Below are 21,604 nucleotides of genomic sequence, written 5' to 3' on the forward strand. Positions count from 1 at the left end.
ATATGTATAAAATAGATAACTAATGAGAACCTGCTGTATAGCACAGGGAACTCTACTTCACTTTCCTGTACAGTAGAAACTAATGCAACATTGTAAAACTATACCCCAATTAAAAAAAAAAAATCTTGAAAGGTGTTTATACTCTTTGACATAAGAGGCCCACTTTTAGAAATTTATTCTAAGGAAACAATCTGAAAGGTGAATAAGGTGTTTATAATACACAATGCTATTTATCTTACCAAAATACTAGAAAAATTTAAAAAAGTCAACAGTGAGAGATAAATACATTTATGCCAGATAATGGATTACATATTCATTAAAATAATGTTAATGGAAAAAATTTAATAACATGGCAAAATACTTTGAATTGGAGAGTATTTATAAAGTAGACATTTATACATACTTGTATATGTGCATAGAAAAATTACTAGAAAGAAATATACCAGTCTATTAGCAAGAACTATTTCTAAATAGTGGAATTACAAATGATTTCTCCTTCATAGTCTATGTATTTTTGAGCTTTTAACAATGATAATGTACTGCAAGTATAACTTGAATTTAACTGTAGAGATTTATCTTAGAGAAAGTTGGTTAAAGAAAAGCAAGGAATAAGCAAAAGGTGGAAGGGGTCATGAGAGACATTTGAAAGCTATATGCTGCAGGAAAGAGGTAGTGAAGAGGGAGAGGTTAAAGGTCTGAGGAGAGGTTCTCCTTGGGGCTGAGGTCTGAGGGCATAGGGTTGGGTGAGACCTGAGGGGGCATCCTCTTCCACTGAGCTGTGAAGGAGGAACATGCAGACGAGTTAGTCAGTGGGAATAAGGAAACAGCAAGATTCTTGCTTGATGACTGCTATTATTCCTGAAAGAGAAACAAGTGAGATTCTCTGCTGGGCATCTTCAGTGAAGCTTGAGAAAAGTGTGAAGTTTGAATTTGCCACTGAACAGAAAGGAAGGAGCTCATGTGTTATTTCCCTCCAAAACCTGATCCTTACTCTTATTCCTCTGATCAACAGTTGGCACCAATGAACTGAGACAAAATTCTAGAAATTATCTTCCCCACTCTTATTGCTCAACAAAGTTCTCATACTTCAACCCCCTAAATATCTCTGGAACCAGTCTTCTCTCCATCTCTTCTCCATCTTCTTGCTGGGGTTGCTGCAGTAGATTCCAAACTAGTCTCTCTAGGCTCATTTGTCTCTTCTAACTCCCAATCCACCCATCATACCGTCGCCAGACCCGTCTTTCAAAAACCCAATAAGGCATTTTGTTGTGTCTGTATTTAAAATACTTTAAGGTCTTCAGTTGCCTTTAAGATAAAAATCCAAATTCCTCTGCAGGATATGAAAAGCACTTCTTGATCTTGTTCTTGTACCTTTTCAACTTTAATTTTTTCTCATCATTTATTCATCCATCCACTCTTCCATTGATTTAAATGACTACAATATGCTAGCAAATGTGCAGGCTAGGTGCTACTGAAATAATACAAAGAAGTCTAGACATGGTATTTGTGTAAGAGCAACTTATGGTCTGGTGAGGAAAATAAATCTAAATAGCTGTGATAAATGTTATAGTCACCACAGTATATACAAGGTGCGCTGAATACACAAAGGAATGTGTGTTAGGTCTCTGAAGGAGGAGTTGGGCAGGGAGATGAAGTCAGAAAAAGTTTCTTGAACTTAATCTTCAAAGGTAAGTAAATTTGGGGATCTTTTTTTCTGTGGAGAAGATGGAAAAACGTGTTTCGGGTAGAGGCATTAGTGTAAGCAAAGGCATGGAGCACAGAGTGCAAGTGTGTGAAAGAGAAGGAGGCCAGGGCCAGATGCTGGAGTTCCAGGCTCTGTCTGAAGGCAGTGGGAAATAATTGACAAGTTTTAGACAGAAGAGTAAATTAATTAGATTTGGGACTTAAGATCTGGTTGACTATAGCATGGAGGATGGACTGGAGGGGTGTAAGATACTGGAGGCAGTGAGGCCATCTGAAAGGTTGTTATTTAGAGGAGAGATGATGAAGGCCTATGGGCTGAACTAAGGAAAGAAAGTGGGGTGCTTTAGAAATGTTAAGGGGGAATTATGTTCTATAGCGATGCGTCTCAAAGTACGGTTCCTAAACTGATGACAGTCTATGAATTGTTTGTTACCATCTGCTGTGAGATAAATACAGAAGTTGAGAGTAAGAATTAAGGAATCAGGGACTTCCCTGGTGGTGCAGCGGTTAAGAATCCACCTGCCAATGCAGGGGACACGGGTTCAATCCTCTGGTCTGGGAAGATCCCACATGCTGCGCTAGAGCCTGCGCTCTAGAGCCCACGAGCCACAACTACTGAGCCCACGTGCCACAACTACTAAAGCCCACGCGCCTAGAGCCTGTGCTCTGCAACAAGAGAAGCCACAGCAATGAGAAGCCTGCACACCGCATCGAAGAGTAGCCCCCGCTCGCCACAACTAAAGCCCGCGCAGCGACAAAGACCCAATGCAGCCAAAAGTAAATAAATAAATAAATAAAATAAAAAAGTATTAAGAAACATTTGTAGCAAGTTAAAGGAGTAATTTTACATTTGAAAAATCTAACAGAGAACAAATTGGACTTGGATTTTGTAGATCTTTGCTTTCTATTTCGTTTTTCTAGTTACTCATCTTTACTGTATTTTATAAAAGTATTGGACCGCATGGGCAGGAAATACTAAGTGGACCACATTTGGCTGACAAGCACTCACCTACAGGACTTAGTGACTGAATGAATATGGGAGTAGGTGGAAGGAAGGAGTGTAATATGACTCTTGGGTCTGATAACTGGAGTGGTAGGTACAGAAAGTTACAGAAGCAAACATTTTTCAAGAAAGATGTTAAATTCCCACTTCCCTATTGTTTCATGCAACAGTCAAAGTTTTTAAAATGCATTTGGGGAAACACGTCACAATCATTTATTCCTCTAGGTTTTTGCGTGCACCATTTTCTCTACCAGAAACATTCCTCACTCCCTTCTTCACTTGGCTAATACTTAATATAAAGACAAACGTAAATTCATTTATGTATCATCAACATTGCACTAAATGCCTTACATTTATTATGTTTTTACTCCTCACAATAACCCTGTGAAGGAGGGGTCCGGTTTTGTAGATGAGAAAACTGAGATTTAGAGAGGTTAGGCAATTTGTTCAAGGTTATCCAGCTAGTAAACTAGTGGAGCTGGGCTTTGAACCCAAGAAATCCAACTCAGGAACCCATGTGCCTAATCACTGAAACGTACTGCCTCATGAAGACTCAGCTCAACTGTCACCTCTTCCAGGAATCTTTCCTTGTTGCCCTTACTTATGGGTGCATCTCCTGTGTTCCCACAAAGCACACGCACATGCCTATCTCCATCATGGCACTTGCCATTCCCTATTACAAGCGTGTGTTTGTTTGTTGGTTCCTTTTTTTCCCCTAAGCTGTGAGCTCCCTGAGGGCAGGAAGGATTCCTTACATCCCTGAATCATCAATCCAGAGCACAGTGCCCAGTATTCAGTAGGAGCTTGGTAACTGTTGAATAAATGGAGGCATGAGAAAACCTAATATGTTATTGGTAGGATGTTGGATGAGGCCAGAAAACAGAGGATCTGGGCTAAACCTGTGCAGGAAGCTTGGGGTCAGATCATGAAGAGTGCTATGCTCAGTTTAGAAACTTGCAAGCAACAGTCACAAAATCCTTTATTCTTTTCACATCCATGGATATTATGCTTTTCAAGGTATAACTCTGCAATGGGAACACTAACCAGAGTTGTGCTAGCACATGTTTAATAGCTGCTTCCTTCCCTTTCCCTGCCAAAGTTCTGATGTGTTGTATTTTTTTTAATTTTATTTTTAATTAAAGTCTAGTTGATTTACAGTGTTGTGCCAATCTCAGCTGTACAGCGAAGTGACTCGGTTACACACATATAATGTTGTGTTTTTTTAATTACTTAATTTTAAAACCTTTTTCTTTTATACTGGAGTATAGTTGATTAACAGTGTTGTGATAGTTTCAGGTGTACAGCAAAGTGACTCAGTTATACACATGCAATGTTGTGTTGTTTTTAGTTACTTAATTTTAAAAACTTTTTATTTTATAATGGAGTATAGTTGATTAACACTGTTGTGATAGTTTCAGGTGTACAGCAAAGCGATTCAGTTACACATATACGTGTATCTATTCTTTTTAAAATTCTTTTCCCATTTAAGTTGTTACATAATACTGAGCAGAGTTCCCTGCACTATGCAGTAGGTCCTTATTGGAAGGTACAGTTAGGGAGTTTGAGATTGACATGTACACACTGCTATATTTAAAATGGATAACCAACAAAGTTGTGTTTTTTTTTATTTCCATGGTGTACACGCTTCTGTCACTGCCAATTTCTTTTTTAAAAAATTTTATGTATATATATGTATATGTATTACTGAAACACAGTTGTACAATGTTATATTAGTTTCAGGTGTACTACTTAAGGATTTGATGTTTGCATACATTATGAAATGATCACCACAATAAGTCTAGTAACCATCTGTCCCCATACTAAATTATTACAGTATCATTGACCATATTCCTTATCTGTCACAGTCCATTTCAAGCTACCAGTGTGACGTTACTGAACGTGGATATGGGAAGAGATTAGATCCACAGTATTATGCCATTAAAAAATATTTCCCCCACACAGTTACAATAGACGTAAATGACCTGAAGAGCATAGGTAAGAGTAACATGTAGTGAAATAATTAGGAAGCAATGAGTTTTGAGTGTTTATTACCTTTGTTTTTATTATGCCGTTAAGTTTATGTAATTTGATTTTTAATAATGACGGTGTTTAACAGCTGGCTTACAAAATTCCTTCAATTTTAACAACTGGCTCTCATGATTGGATAGGAGCTGACTCCTCCACACCACTGTCATTACTCCCTTTCCCTACAGATTCATGCCAGCCCAGTCTCCTGGGACTGGTCTTCTTCCTAAGCAGGTCACTTATACGAAGCCCTGGGTCAGTGGCTTTCTGAGGCGGCATTAGCTCTCTCGTTGCATGTTCTAATCTTTGTGAGCCTCGCCCTCAGTACTCAAGTCTTTCTTTGTTTGCAACAACCAAGGTGTCCTACACAGACCACCAAGCCTCCAGACACTGCTTTTTGTCCTGAAAGTGTTTCCTTCTGATGCCTTCTTGACTCAGGGTTGATCAAATCATACAAGTTCTGCTCTGCACAGTGAGGCGCCATTCACATGTGGACTGCTTGCTTGACCATCATCACATGCTACATTGCTTTGTTACTTACTTGCCCCACACTACTGTCTCAATATGTGCCCTGGCATTTGCACTTGCTTTGACTCTATTTCCTGGTTCTTCTATCCTGCATATGCTCTTACTTTTGGATCTACCTTTGGATTCAAGGTTCCTTTTGCTTCAACAGCTGAAACCTGGCCTTATTCCATGATCTGATTATACGGCTGTCTGGCTTCCTAGCTTTGGCCTTGCCAACCACAACACTCAAATCCAAATGCTGATAAACAGCAACATGAGAAAATGACCTGACTTAAGCAGATATTACTGTTTTAGTGTGATCAATGTCTGCCAATAGTTGCAAAAACCACGCCTGCCTTACTTCTAAACAACTCCTGGAGATTCAAGACTGCTGAGAGCTCTGAAGGGGGCCTAGGTTAAAATAATGGAGCAGCTGAATTAAACAAATGGCAGCTCTTCCCCAGCTGTCAGTTCAAAGAAGGTTCAGAGGAGATTGAGTAAACATGTAGGTCCTTTATCAATTGAGTTTCTCCTTGCCACTGCTCAGAGGAAGGACATATGGGATAAATCTAGGCTAAGCATTAAATGGTTTTGAGACGCACAGTCTTATACTTTTCTATTCTTTGAACCTAATAAAATCAAGGCTCTTCATTAAGAAAGGGGTCTTGGCATTTCTCTTTGTGTTCAGTTGATATTAACACTGGTAACCTAATAGTGATACAAAACTAATGTGAACAGATTTCAGCCTTGAATATTCTTGAATGATTTAGGAATCAATTTGCAAAAAATCACAAGGGAAAAAACATGCTAAAAAAATTCAGTTGGTTCTCTCAATGGGAATAAAAACTTTTAGTTGTTGGTTTAGGACTCATGTTGTTGGTTGGAGGTGAGGACTTTCTCAAGTGCCTCAGGCTTCATTGATGCTCTGTCCCTGCTTCAAGGTGACTGGGGCAGTTCCCAGACCAGGAAAAGGTTTCTGAGCTTATCATTGAACAGAGAGAATCCTTAATAACTCAAAGATTGATTTTCCCACATTCCAGGAGAGCAGTTATGTTTAATGACATACTAAATAACTTCCCTGGAATAGGAAGTTGGTTTTCTGAAGAACATTTCGATTCTCAGACTCTTTCCATAGAAGGAGAATTACCTTAAGTCTTTTCCTGGACAAGGTAGGGTTGGTAACAACTATTCCAAGAAATAAATAAACAATTGAGTGAAGTTAGAGAGCTCTCTGAGTCTTACCTTCCTACCAAAGAAAAGATGCCCAGCAGGGCCGGCTTTGTAGATATATGATGTGTACACACAGAGTCCTGCACTTAGAGGGGTTCTGCACTTGGCTTAATGCTGTTGCCATCTTGGAATTCTTAATAATTTTTTCCAGGTTCATTTTCATTTTTCACTGGGTCCCACAAATGATGGAGCTGGTCCTGATGGCAAGAGAGGTGGAAAAAAGGCTTTCAAAGAGGTCTTTGGTTTTTTTGTTTTTTTCTGTGAGGATGCTCCAGGACAATACTGAAAACATGCCTTGAAAAAAATGTTATAGTTTTTATTTATCCATCCAGGCAAGAGTAAACTGAGAACACGGCAATCACGAGTGGTGTTATAAACATCCAAGTGCATGTAACAACAAACATTTGTATGGTGCTCATTACCACGTGCCAGGCTTTGCATACATTAGCTCACTTAATCAGCATTTTATCCCCATTTTGCAGTTGAAGATAGGAGGTACAGAGAGGGTGAGAAAATCACCAAAGTTCACATAGATAAGAAAGTGGCAGAGCCTAGATATAAACCAAGGCAGTATGGCTTCAGAATGTTAATGTAATGTTTCTTCTTTCTACTAAATGGAATAATGACATCAGTTTGCTGAGAGATGCTTTTCAGTATTTCTGATTGTTCTGGTTATTACTTTTGAATTCAGAGAAAACTGATTAGCTAGGGCCCTTTAAAGGCTTAAGTCTACGTGCACTTGGAAACTAATAGTGAAATGCACCATAGGGCAAACACATCCTTTCCTTTGGAACATCAACTACAGACTAGGTACTAAACATATCACACTTCAGTGTCTCATGACTGGCGTTCAATTTTGACTCAAAAGATTTTTAACTGTGCTACTAAGCTTACATGCCAGAGGCCACATGTTCATCCTTGGATATTTACACTATACTTTATTCCTTTCAAGGAATTGGAGATTTGGCTCATACTTGCTGGATATGTTAAATGATCCTGTAAAGCCATTTTTACATTAAAGAGTCTTCCTCAACTTCATTTTTTAAAATCTACGTAGGTACCAGAGCATATTGGTTGAAAGGATGGGCTCTAGCATCCTGTGGCTACCTTTCTGGCCCTGAGATTTACTTCTGTAATAAGGATAATAAAAACAGACACCTACATGGCTGCCATGAGACTAGGAAGTATCTTGCACTCCCCAAAACATGGTTAATACTCAATAGAGGTGAATAATTGTTTGATTTATAAAAACTGGTATAGAATAGTGCAGTTATATCTTAGGGATAAAAATTCTTTGAGCCTCAGTTCATTCAGCAGAAAATAAAGTTAATAACACCCATCTCACAAGGTGTTCTAAGGATTAAATAATATATATGAAGTGCTTAGCACAGGGCCTGGCATATAGTAATTTCTTACTAAATGGGAACTTCTTTATTCTATTTGAATTTTTTGTCTGTAATGTAAGTCTAGGTCATTTCACAATAGAATTTGGGACCCAGTATAAAACCATTCTGTTTTTAATAATATTTTTCATCTTTTTCTTCTTCGTAGGTCACATTTTGTTAGGGGAATGAGATAAATATTGGTTTTTACTCTGCACTGATACTTTTTTGTAGTAATTATGCCCTTTAACAATACCCTTTGGAAAATGGTTCTGATGAATCTAGGGGCAGGACAGGAATAAAGACGCAGACATAGAGAATGGACTTGAGGACACGGGGAGGGGGAAGGGTAAGCTGGGACGAAGTGAGAGAGTAGCATTGACATATATACACTACCAAATGTAAAACAGATAGCTAGTGGGAAGCAGCCGCATAGCACAGGGAGATCAGCTTGGTGCTTTGCGACCACCTAGAGGGGTGGGATAGGGAGGGTGGGAGGGAGACACCAAGAGGGAGGGGATATGGGGATATATATACGCATATAGCCGATTCACTTTGTTATACAGCAGAAACTAACACACCATTGTAAAGCAATTATACTCCAATAAAGATGTTAAAAAAAAATACCCTTGGGCTTCCCTGGTGGCGCAGTGGTTGAGAGTCCACCTGCCGATGCAGGGGACGCGGGTCTGTGCCCTGGTCCAGGAAGTTCCCACATGCCGCGGAGCAACGAAGCCCGTGCGCCACAACTACTGAGCCTGCACTCTACAAGCCCGCGAGCCACAACTACGGAAGCCCGTGTGCCTAGAGCACGTGCTCCGCAACAAGGGAAGCCACCGCAATGAGAAACCCAAGCACCACAACGAAGAGTAGCCCCCGCTCGCCGCAACTAGAGAAAGCACGCACGCAGCAAGGAAGACCCAATGCAGCCAAAATTAAGTAAATAAAATAAATTAATTAATTAATTAAAAAAAACTACAATGAGGTATCACCTCACATCAGTCGGAATGGCCATCATCAGAAAGTCTACAAATAATAAATTCTATATTTAAAAAATGCGTTTATTTAGGGTGTGGAGAAAAGGGAACCCTCCTACACTGTGGGTGCAGTCATTGTGGAAAACAGTATGGAGGTTCCTTAAAAAACTAAAAATAGAACTACCATATGATCCAGCAATCCCACTCCTGGGCATACATCCAGAAAAGATGAAAACGCTAATTTGAAAAGATACATGCACCCCAATATTCATCGCAGCACTATTTACAATAGCCAAGACATGGAAGCAACCTAAATGTCCATCGACATATGAATGGATAAAGAAGATGTGGTACACATATACAACGGAATATTACTCAGCCATAGAAAGAATGAAGTAATGCCATTTGCAGCAACATGGATGGACCTAGAGATTATCATACTAAGTGAAATAAGTCAGAAAGAGAAAGACAAAAATTATATGATATCACTTCTATGTGGAATCTAAAAAAATGATACAAATGCATTTATTTACAAAACTGAAGCAGATTCATAGACATAGAAAACAAACTTACGGTTACCAAAGGGGAAAGAGGGGGTGGATAAATTAGGAGTTTGGGATTAACAGATACACACCACTAGCTATAAAATAGGTAAACAACAAGGACCTACTATATAGCACAGGGAACTATATTCAGTATATTATAATAACATATAATGGAAAAGAATCTGAAAAATGTATATATGTATAACTGAACCACTTTGCTGTACACTTTGCTGAAACTAACACAATATTGTAAATCAACTATACTTCCATTAAAAAAAGCTTTCTGAAGTTAAATATTATTGAAGAATATCAGATGTGTTAAAATGGACCCAACTGAGGTCATTTGGCAAAGACATCAAATGCTTTTAAGGAGAAACTCACCATAAGAGAAAGGAGAATCTGGAGTGGTGATGAAGGCTGTACACCTCTAGTGATTAGAATGGAATGGAGGAGGGTTGGGTCCTGGATGGGCTATATGAACTTAATAAGGAGGCTTTAAGATAACACTGCGTGCACATGTATGTGTAAGCATGTACATTCTGGAGACCAAAGTCATGGAAGGGCTAACTTCAGAGTCCAGTACTGAAGTGATTTGGGGTGTCCATAGCTGGCCTAATATGGAAGGAGAGCCATTTGCCCTTGCACTTGAGAAATTCTTGCACGCTGGGGCAGCAATGAGTCAGGTACTTCATGCTCTTTGCGGGGAGTTTGGAGTCATAATTTCCTGCAATAGGGCAGGAAAAAAGACATAAAAGGCATACAGATTAGAAATAAGGAAGTAAAACTCTATTCACAGATAACATGACCATTTACATAGAAAATCCTATGCAATCTCCAAAGGGCTCCAAGAACTAATAAGCGACCTTGTAGCAAGATTGTAGGATACAAGATCATATACAAAAATCAGTTGTATTTGAATATACTAGCAATGAACAGACATTGAAATAAAAACATCTACAATAACATAAAAATATGAAATATTTTAGAATTTGAAAAAAGATGTGAAAGACCAGTACGTGGAAAACTACAAAACGTTGCTGACAGAAATTAAAGAGGAACCAAAATAGAGAGATATATTATGTATAGAGATTGGAAGACTCAATATGGTTAAGATAGCAGTTCTCTCTAAATTAAAATATAAATTCAACACAATCTCAATCAAAATCTTAGCACTTTTTTTTCTTTTAGGAGAAATTGATAAGCTGATTCTAAAATTTATATGGAAATGCAAAGGACCTAAAGTAGCTTAAACAATTTGAAATAAGAGAACAAATGTGGAGAACTTACACTACCGGATGTCAAGGTTTATTATGATACTATGGTACTCAAGACAGTGTGGTATTGGCATCAAGGAAAACAAATAGATCAATGGAACAGAATAGAGAGTTCAGAAATAGATCTACACATATATGGTCAATTTTTGACAAGGGAATAAAGATAATTCAGTTTAAAAGGATAATTTTTTTCAACAAATGCTGCTGGAACAATCAGATATTCATCTGCAAACCTCCATACTGTTCTCCATAGTAGGTGTATCAACTTACATTGCCATCAACAGTGTAGGAGGGCTCCTTTTTCTCCACACTCTCTCCTGCATTTATTATTTGTAGACTTTTTGATGATGGCCATTCTGACCAGTGTGAGGTGATACCTCATTGTAGTTTTGATTTGCATTTCTCTAATAGTGATGTTGAGCATATTTTCATGTTCCTATTGGCAATCTGTATGTCTTTTTTTGGAGAAATGTCTATTCAGGTCTTATGCCCATTTTTTGATTGGGTTGTTTGTTTGTTTGATATTAAGCTGTATGAGCTGTTTATATATTTTGGAGATTAATCCCTTGTTGATAGCATTGTTTGCAAATATTTTCTCCCAGTCTGTAGGTTGTCTTTTCATTTTGTTTATGGTTTCCTTTGCTGTGCATAAGCTTTTAATTAGGTCCCATTTGTTTACTTTTGTTTTTATTTTCATTACTCTAGGAGATGGATCCAAAAATATATTGCTGCGATTTATGTCAAAGAGTGTTCTGCCTATATTTTTCTCTAGTAGTTTTATAGTATCTGGTCTTACATTTAGGTCCTTAATCTATTTTGAGTTTTTTTTTTTTTTTTTTTTTTTGTTTGTTTTTTTTTTTTTGCGGTATGCGGGCCTCTCACTGTTGTGGCCTCTCCCGTTGCGGAGCACAGGCTCCGGACACGCAGGCTCAGCATCCATGGCTCACGGGCCCAGCCGCTCCGCGGCATGTGGGATCTTCCCGGACCGGGGCACGAACCCACGTCCCCTGCATCGGCAGGCGGACTCTCAACCACTGCGCCACCAGGGAAGCCCTTATTTTGAGTTTTTTTGTATATGGTGTTAGAGAATGTTCTAATTTCATTCTTTTATGTGTAGCTGTCCAGTTTTCCCAGCACCACTTATTGAAGAGATTGTCTTTTCTCCATTGTATATTCTTGCCTCCTTTATTGTGATTCATTGACCATAAGTGCATGGGTTTATTTCTGGGCTCTCTATCCTGTTTCACTGATCTATATGTCTCTTATTGTGCCAGTAACATACTGTTTTGATGACTGTAGCTTTGTAGTATAGCCTGAAGTCAGGGAGCGTGATTCCTCTAGCTCTGTTCTTCTTTCCCAAGATTGTCTTGGCTAATTGGGGTCTTTTGTGTTTCCATACAAATTAAAATTTTTTTTTTTCTAATTCTGTGAAAAATGCCATTGGTGATTTTATAGGGATTGCATTGAGTCTGTAGATTGCCTTGGGTAGTATGGTCATTTTTTTTTTTTTTTTTTTTTTTGTGGTATGCGGGCCTCTCACTGTTGTGGCCTCTCCTGTTGCGGAGCACAGGCTCCAGACGCGCAGGTTCAGCGGCCACGGCTCATGGGTCTAGCCGCTCCGCGGCATGTGGGATCTTCCCGGACCGGGGCACGAACCCATGTCCCCTGCATTGGCAGGCGGACTCTCAACCACTGCGCCACCAGGGAAGCCCCAGTATGGTCATTTTAACAATATTGATCTTCCAGTTCAGGAATATCATATATCTTTCCATCTGTTTGTGTCATCTACATACTTCTTTATGTTATAGCTGCAAACACATTTCTTACCACCTCTACAAGCCTGAAAGATTCTTGAAGGTAGTGACCTATGTATTTATTATTTAGCCCAGTGTCCCAGTGATGTCTTAGAGAATGTCTTATAAATACTAACTGTATATATACACAATAAATATGTTCAACTGAGGATTTTTTTAATAACTGAGGATGGCCCAAGGGTTGAAAACATTTTGTTGTATTTAAAAAATATGAAACTTTTCCTGATTGTGGTATATGCAACCTTCATATGCATAAGATTGGGGAATTATTTCCCTTATATTTAGGTTGCTTAATCTCTTAACTTGTTATGTAAATACCTTTTGTCTGTGATCTCTAGAGACATTTCTCATTACCTAAGTACTAGAAGCTATTGTTTGTAGTGGATTTGTAATTGTTTGATGATCACCTTCATAATGTGTACACTTACATCTTGAGCAAAAATAGCAAAAAGAGTCAATGATTATATTATAGAGAAAATAACAAAAGTCTTTTTCTGGAACATTTCTTCATATTTTTTGACATCTTGTTGAAATAAGGAAATGCAAGCCCTATCTAAGAAATAGGCCACTGATAGAAACCTGAGAATAATTTTGTTGCAGAGTTAAAGTGAATTAGAAAATAGGCCAAGACGAGAGCTTTAGTTCAGTTTCAAATATCTGACAAAATTGGGAAATTGGATAAAAGGAGTTTAGGAAATTGTACTGGATGAAAATGTACTGATGTTTTGTATTTGTTCCAACGTAAAAGCATCTATTTCCCTCACAGAGAGATGGATACATAATGGTTTCAGATCTAATGGAAGTACTCATTTCCAGGGGTATTGTAGTTTTGAAATGGGTGTGTTTGAGGTTTCTGGGTCTAATTTCATATTATTAAAATCTGAAATTACAGAAGCCTTTCCGAAGTAATCCTTGAGTTTCAGAATGGCCTCACGGTGCACCATGAGCTTGTTGTGTACAAAGTTTGAAGGGCTTGTTTGCAATACAATCCCTTTTGTTATAGCCAGAGCTATATCTTAGTTTTTGCCTTTCCCATGGGCTGGGTTTCTTCCTCTGATCAGCCTCAGAGCTTAGCCTGGGTGATGGAGTGACAAACACTGAAGGTTTCAAAAGCAGATAATAGGGCAGAGATGACAAGGTCAGGGTTTGGAGGTAGACTTGGGTTTGAATCCTAATTCTATCACATAGGAGCTCTGTGGCCCTGGTTCAGTTGTCTAGCTTCTCAAGCTTCATTTTCCCCATCTGCCAAAGGCTGCCGTGAGTGTCAAGAGCTTAGCGTGGTGCCTGGCACAGAGAACACACACTCAAAATGTATGCTAGTAGTATTAGCAACCAGAAATTATCTTAGTTTTACTTCAAGAAAATAGCCCTAGCTGTGTGCCGAGGATAATTTTTTTAAATTGATAGTGTGGATGTCGACATTTTTCTTAGAAACATTTCTAGAGGAAATTCCGTGGTTGTGTATCTAAAAGGCCTGCCCAACTTTACCCAAAAGATACACAGTATCAGTACCTCCAAATAGATACACCAATGGTGTTATGGAACCCCAGATATTGTCCACTCAATTCACTGTGGGCAGGAAGAGGATCTATTTTTAAGTGGAGGGAAGAGGACTATAACTGGTTAAAAATAGGATTCTCCTCCATCTTCTCTCTGCCACTTTTCATCCGTCATTTTTCCGTCCACCCCATTTTTCCTGAAGTCCTCTTATCACCTCTGTTCACCTCCCCCTTCTCTTTGTCTGCTTTAGAATCGGTACATACTATGAAAGAAAAAATACTTGACACTATCCCCAGAAAGTCAGTGGTGGGGGTAATGCATTTTTAATCCTAATCACCTGGTCTCCCTTTATTTGGCTGCCAGAGTGGGAAGGTTTTTTTTATTATTCAAAAAAGTCCTCTTGCTGGTGCTCACATATGACTAAAAAGGTTAATAAATTTCAGACTCTGCTTGGTAATCCAGGGAGATAGAACTCTGCAAACACAGACTTTTCTTTTTAAGTTGAATCTGACATTATGAAAAGCTACCCCTCTCTTCCCACACTCAAAGTATTTATCTAGGCTTTAAACACTGGGTAGCAGAAGTGTGGCGAGGGAGCTAACATTAATCGTGGGTCTGCATTGCAGAGGGAACCTCACTCACATTATCTCATTTAGTGTTCACGACAGTCCCATGGGGAAAGCATCACAGTTCCCATATTTCATAGGTGAGAGCATGGGGGGCTTCAGCGTGCCCCGTGAGGGAGGGACTCACTCTAGTGCAGTTTCCCTAAGCACTGGTGACCCCGTGCAAGGTTTACCCATCTTACTGCAATACCTTGATATAAGTGCTTCTCTGCTCACCATACAGTGCCAATTATGATAAGACATAGCTTCCAATTCTGTCCACCCTCTCTGGCCAGTCAATTCTTGGGACCATGGTCAAGTGCAGAATCCACCTTTCTAGGAAAGGGTGCTGGGAAATTGATATCCCCTCCCTCAGCAGTATAACCACAACATTGATCTCCCCAAATCTCTTTCCTTTGCTCTGATTACATAGAGGCAGGTCTGCACATTAGTCCTTCGATGCTGGGTGGTAGTGGGGGGGATGATAGTGGGTGGCAGGCCCAGTTCTCTGAGCTGGGACCTCTCAGTACACCCTGTGGGGCAGTGGCAGGGAGACATGGTTGATTTGCTCTTCAGTTATAATTCCGAGACAAGTGCATCATCTACACATAGATTATCGACTTTAATTCTTATCAGAACTCTATGAGGAAGGTTCTGTTTTGATCCCAGCATAGTGTAGTGGTTACAGACAAACATGGGCTCGGGTTTGAATCACAGCTCTTATACTATTAATGTGAAGTCCAAACAACTTGTTGTCTCTGTGACTTTTACCTTCCCATGCCTCAGTTTCCTCTCTGTATGATGGAAGAATAATAGTACTTACCTTTATACTGTTTTGAAAAGCAAATGAGATAGTTTACACGGTAGGAAGTGCTCTCTATTATCTCCATTTTCCAGATGGGGAAACTAACACCCAGATGGGTTATATAACTGTCCAAGGTCACACAGCTAAGCAGCATTTCAAAACCCATGCTCTTAGCCATTATTCTGTGGTGGGACTTCTCAGGGTTTTTCACATCTTGGCACACATGGAAAATGATATTACTCATATGACATTGGGGAGAATGAATGGGACAGCTCAGGGCTTGAGGTAATTGGTCTCTGGGTCTCCTACCACCCCAAGCTCCTTCTGGTCAACTGGTACTCTGCTGTACTGGAACAGAGGATTGGAGCTCCAGGCCAAGGATGTCAGTAAGTCTTCCTGGAGAAAATGAAGACTTAGCTGGAAAAGTTTGTAAAATTCAGTAGTGAAGGGAGGGGGTGATAATGGGTGAGAGAGACTGCTTAATTTTCTCTTCTGAAAAATGGAGACCACAAGAATATCTATTTCACAGGGTACTTAAAAACTAAATGATGGCTTGTATAAGGAAAAGCCTTTGTAAAATGTGATAATTTTAGCTTAAGAAAAAAGAACAAAATATTTGAAATCATAAGAGTGATCTGGGGATAGTGGTTACAGAGATGGAATATTTCTACCAACCATTTACTTGGGGAAAGTTACAGTTTAATAGGATAGACCTCCCTCCCTCCCTCCCTTCCTGCCTTTCCTTCCTCCTTTTATCTTTAACCAAATAAAAATGGACATTAGCTTCCTCCAAGGTTTCTTATGAGGCTGAACCTATTTTCATCAAGTAACTGGAGCAAGTGGGAATAAGAACAAGAATCCTACAAGCCCAAGTAGGTGTATCTCTGAAGTTCAGACTAGTTTGGCTTTATCTGAGGAAATGGCATGTCAGACTGTCTCTATAACATGGGCATCTTTGGTGAGGATTTCTTCTTGACAGGTAAGGCAGCCAGGCACAAGCCAGACCCAGAAACAAAGCTTTGGTCAGTGGAGGGGAGGGATTTAGGACCATCAGCCAAGTTGTCTCCTCCCAGGGCCTGATGTCCAGTGTTGACATTTTCTTTCCTGAGTTTAATGTAAAATTCAAGTCAAGTAACTTGCACAAATGCATCAATATTTTAAAAGCTACCAATCTTACACATGAAAAAAGGCAGCTTACAATCTTCAATAATCTTTAATGTAATACATATTCATTATATGATATATGAGCCCTCAAAGGAGAAGGTCCTGTTGTCTAGAATTCTAAGTGCTACACAATGGCGGCTTTGGGATAGGTAAACACCACATATTTGCTTTGTAAAACCATCACCGAGTGACTTCAGCAGGTTAACTCTGAAAGTCATCACAACTTTTTGTCTTTCATAATCTGGACAAAGCTAAAGGAGAGAATTTTCTCTGATGCGACATTCTTGTAGTCAGAGTTTTAACCAGATACCCTCCTTGAAATTTGACGCTGATGTTAGAATGCTCATTAGTTCTGAAAAGCTGACTCATTCTTTGTGGCTGAACTCAAATGTCACCTCCTCTGTTAAATAGTCCCCAACACCTTGAGCAGGGTTAATTGCTCCCAAGGAGCTTGGTACATGCCTCTATTATGGCATCATTACCATAATGCTGTTTGTTTACCCAATAAACTATGCACTCCTTGGGGGTAGGGATGGTTCTCAGCATGGGAGGCACTTACTTGATGACTGTGGAATTAAAGAGTGTATCTATCGTAGAGAGTATGTTTAAAATATAGATAAATTTGTGCATTTCTACAGACTCAGAAAAAAAAATGTTCAAGAGACTGTTGCCATCCAGATATAGAACTGAAAAAAAAACCCTCAAGAATTTTAGGAAGTTGTCATCTTAAAATCTTATTAACTGGAAAGGTTCAAGAAAGATCAACAATATGCTGAGATGAATGAGTGAAGATTTTTGTGTCATCTAGTGTGTGTTTGATTTATATCTATAGTTAAAGCTAGAAGTCAGGGGAAAGGAAAGGGATGGGTTTGAAATTGATTGATTGACCTCTGACTGCTAGGTTCTGTATTAGATGGTTTCCATGACGTGATTTCCCTTTGGGTACCACCCCCCCAGATCCCCCACCCCAGTTGGTTGGGTCCTATTAGCTCCTTTTGTCAAATGGGAAAACTGAGTTTTGGAGGTTCAGTAATGTGAACAAAGTCTTTCCATCTAGTAAGTGACTAAACCAGAATCTGAACCCAAGTCTGAAAAAAGTTCTTAGTGTATGTCTATATGTGTTTAAAAAAAAAGGGGGGAGGAGAACTCAGCAGTTACTAAGATAATTCAGGACAGCCCTCACCTTGTAGCCTACACTTTCACCCCTTAAATATCTAAGGAAAAGGGTCAGGCGGGTGGGGCTTGAAGTGGGCAACACATGTGGTGCTTAAGCAAGTGGACTCAGAGTCAGAAACCTCGGTAGAGAGCCTGGCTCTCTCACTTTCTAGCGGTGTGAACTTGGGCAAATTGTTTAATATACTTGAGCCTCAGTTTCTCTAACGATAAAATGTAGAAGTAGGTGGAGGGGACTAATCATCATTTGTAGCTCACAAAATGTTGTGAGAAAGAAATGAGAGAAGGCACTCAGCACTTAGTCAAGGGCTTGGCACACAGTAATGCTCAATGCATTCTTATCATAATTGCTCAAATGCTCTCTGTTTCTTGCCCAAAGTCAACAGATAATTGCTCATCTTCCTACTTTCTTAATTCAGCTGTGCAGTCTTAAAGTGGAAGAGAAGTCCACTGAATTACCTTTGCCCTGTGAGCTGCAGCCAGACAATGGGATTTGGACTCATTTGATAGGAGTTTGGTTCTCGGTTCTGCTTTGTGATCTTGAGGAGACAGCTCACTCAGTTTCTCTGGACTCAGTTTTCTTATCTGTAAAGTGGAGATCAAAACTACATCTATCATACAGAATTCTTTCCAGGCTTACTTGACCAGTGGTAAGATAAGGCGCACACGAAAGGGCACCTAACCTGGTCTGAGAAGAGTGAGGAGAGTCTTCTTGAATGTAGTGGAGTCCAAGTGGGTCCAACTCCAAAAAGAGAGGAGCCTTGTAAACTAGGACACACACTTATGCCAGTAATAATTACGCTATCATTTTAATAACATAAGTATATGTAACTGATATTTAACCTTCTTTCAGACTACATTTCCCACTCCACTGGTTTCACTTTCTGACTTAACCTTTGAATTTCATTAAACTTTTAAGGGGAGGAATACTGTGATTTGGGTTTTTTTTGGTGTTTTTGTTGGACTCTAATTATCTCCAGTTTGGTCCATCATTTTCTTGAAGGTGTTTCTAGTAGAACTTTATTATTCTGCTGTGTCTTCAATTATCAGCTGTGTAATGCAAGAACCCAAATAAATATAGACTGTGTAATTCTTTCTGGCTTTCATACTGAATGGGATAAGTGAGTGTGTGTGTGTGTGTGTGTGTGTGTGTGTGTGTGTGTCTGTGTGTGTGTGTGAGAAAACACATATATACATCTTGGATTTGATCCTGAGTTACTCCTTGGGTGTAAATAAGACACTGAAAGGCACATTAACTTTTCCAGGTCACCAGGGTTTTCATTAGATTGCTGGACTATAAATAGTTCCCTAGTGGTGGAGTGCAAATGATGTACCATTCCTTCTTCCCCCCCAGAGAGCTTAGCTACCAAAAAGCAACATTCACTTGCAAGTGTCTGGCTCACTGTGTGCCAGTATTGTACAGAAGGTCAAATTTTGGATTAACCTTTGAAATGGAAAAAAAAATCAACAAGGGTGTCTTTGTGAACATTTTGTTTCTTAAGGAAAACTATTTACATGGAATTTACCTAGTGTACCACATAAAAATTCTAAGCATGGAATATCTAGCACAGTGTACAAATTTATTTCCCTTGAGTTACTTAAATGTCATCATGTTTGGTACAAAATTGGAAATACCTCATTTTGCAAATATTCTTGCCAGAGCTTCTCTGCCATGGTGCCATCTGCATAGAAAAAGATAATTGAGTAACTACTTGGTGAATACAAACACAGAGCCAGCCACAAGAGATAATTCAGAATGCCTTTTCTGTTTTGTTATCCTTTAAAGCAAGATTATCTGTCCGAAGAATTTGGAAAATTACCTCTACTGTTTCCAACTGATTTTGTCTAATCTGTTTCTGTGAGATCCACTGAACACACTATGCTAGGATAAAGCGGATTTGTTCGAAGAATAAGATCTGATGTTTGGCTGAGCTTATCAAGTTTCTACTAGACTATAAGCTACTCAAGGACACAGACTGTATTGCATTTATCTTTGAATCTCTCCTGTGTCAGGAATGTAGTAGGCATCCTCTAAATAGTTACTGATTTAAATTCAGTTTATTATAAAAATTATAAGAATCATTTCTGGGCCTCCTAAAAATCAGATAGTGTTTGAAAAATATATTCCTGGATGTTCTTTTTTTAAATTATGTCTGGTTTTAGTTTCCTGTGGGGAATCCATGTATGTTGTGGAAACTTGGGTATATATTTGTGATAGAAAATTATGGATTCTGACAAGGAAAGCAGTAGCAAAAATTGTTTAATATTTGGTAAATAGGGGTAAAACAAATGAAGACATGTTTGGTCTAACAGAATTCATATAGATTAAGAGTTTTTGAGAACTGTTTTCATGGATTTGGTACATTATACAGTTTGTCTTACTTTTCTCTTTTGGCAGTTTTATTACCAAGTAAGCCTGAAAATGAGGCGAGGAGATGCCTCTGTGTGTGTGTGTGTGTGTGTGTGCGCGCGTAAACAAGAGCTAAATGAAATTTCACACCAATAAGATGAGTTCTGCTTAGAATGATGATAATGGCTATTAATTGAGAGCCTAGTATGTGTCAGGCTGTCTTTAAATCAATAACATATTTTATGCATACAAAAACCCTATGACTTAATCATTTTTCCAGTTTTAAAGATTAATAAGCTGATGTTCAGAGATGTTTAATAACTTGCTCAAGTTCACATGGTAAGTGGCAGAGCTGAGATTCAAACCCCAAACTCTCTGGCTAGTAAATTGGTATTCTTCCCACGTATTGTACTCAATGCAGGAGGCACCTACGCATGGTGATTCTTAACAGTGTCAAAACATCTTTTTTCTTTTGGGACACCGCGTGCCTGTAATTATTACCTGTAGAGTCTTTCTTGGAGCCTTAAGGCCAGATTAGCACTTTGTTTGTGTAGAGCAATAAAATAGTACAATCTCAGCCTCCAGTACTGGCACCGTTGTCAGCAACTGGACGGAATTGAGTCACCTTGAATAAAAGAAAAAAAAGTGAAGTGAGAGGTTGTTTAATGCTTTGTCTTTTTTTTTTTTTTTTTTTGCGGTACGCGGGCCTCTCACTGTCGTTGCGGAGCACAGGCTCAGCGGCCATGGCCCACGGGCCCAGCCGCTCCGCGGCATGTGGGATCTTCCCGGACCGGGGCACGAACCCGTGTCCCCTGCATCGGCAGGCGGACTCTCAACCACTGCGCCACCAGGGAAGCCCCTTTTTTTTTTTTTTAACACAACTAATTAATCAGTTTGAATTCTGAGTAGAAAGAAACAAATGAAAATGTTATTTCACTTTTCAAAGTATGTTGAATCACTATCCTAGAATTTTTACCATCAGGCAGTAATGAACAAGCACAATGGAAGAGCTACAGTTGGAAGAGGTTGAGAAGGATCCTGTGTTTTATCAGTTGATACGGGAGCCAAGGTGGTGTTTGACTGGGGAGGGAATGGCGATATAAGAGAAGCATTAGCTAGTTCCTAGTCAATCTCCTTTTCTATGTGCACGAGATAATTATAAAGTCAAATGTTAAAGCTGAAAAATCATTTAAATATCTGGCTTTTTGCTTCAGGTGCTGTTCTACTCAAAAGCAGGCAAAATAGCAAAAAACAGGTCCGGTGAGATGGGCATCTAAACACCTAAGTTTCTTTGTTGTATTCTGTGCTAGGTGTAGTGGTGAACCAAAGCAGCCTGGTTCCCACCTTCACGGAGCTTACAGTCTAGACAAAAAAGACTGAATAATTTCACATAACAGTATGTGAGCTCTTTCAAAGCGATATCATAGTCAAAGAAAATTCAGCAACTCACCAGGAGAAATATTGCCTCCAAAAGGCCCCTGGAGCCAGCCCAAGGCAGGGAGTATTCAGAGGGACTGTGGGAAGACAAGATAATGGAGAGGAAAAA

General features: G+C 39.3%; 2 long non-coding RNA genes across 3 annotated transcripts in view; one reads left to right on the forward strand and one right to left on the reverse strand.

Moving 5' to 3' along the window:
• LOC141275849 (uncharacterized) overlaps positions 1-21,604 on the forward strand; it is a 123,340-nt gene that overhangs the window by 14,617 nt on the left and 87,119 nt on the right. The window lies entirely within an intron of this gene.
• Positions 18,168-21,604, reverse strand: part of LOC117314099 (uncharacterized) — a 131,175-nt gene continuing 127,738 nt past the window's right edge. The window contains exons 4-7 of one of the 2 annotated variants that reach the window (XR_012324294.1): positions 21,509-21,572; positions 20,560-20,683; positions 19,344-19,390; positions 18,168-18,293 (exon numbers count right to left, since the gene is read on the reverse strand). This is a non-coding gene — a long non-coding RNA (uncharacterized lncRNA). The remainder of the gene's footprint in view (positions 18,294-19,343; positions 19,391-20,559; positions 20,684-21,508; positions 21,573-21,604) is intronic. The other variant, XR_004528768.2, reaches the window with a different exon arrangement.

The sequence above is a fragment of the Tursiops truncatus genome, chromosome 11 (assembly GCF_011762595.2).
Source record: "Tursiops truncatus isolate mTurTru1 chromosome 11, mTurTru1.mat.Y, whole genome shotgun sequence".
NCBI classification, from domain to species: Eukaryota; Metazoa; Chordata; class Mammalia; order Artiodactyla; family Delphinidae; genus Tursiops; species Tursiops truncatus.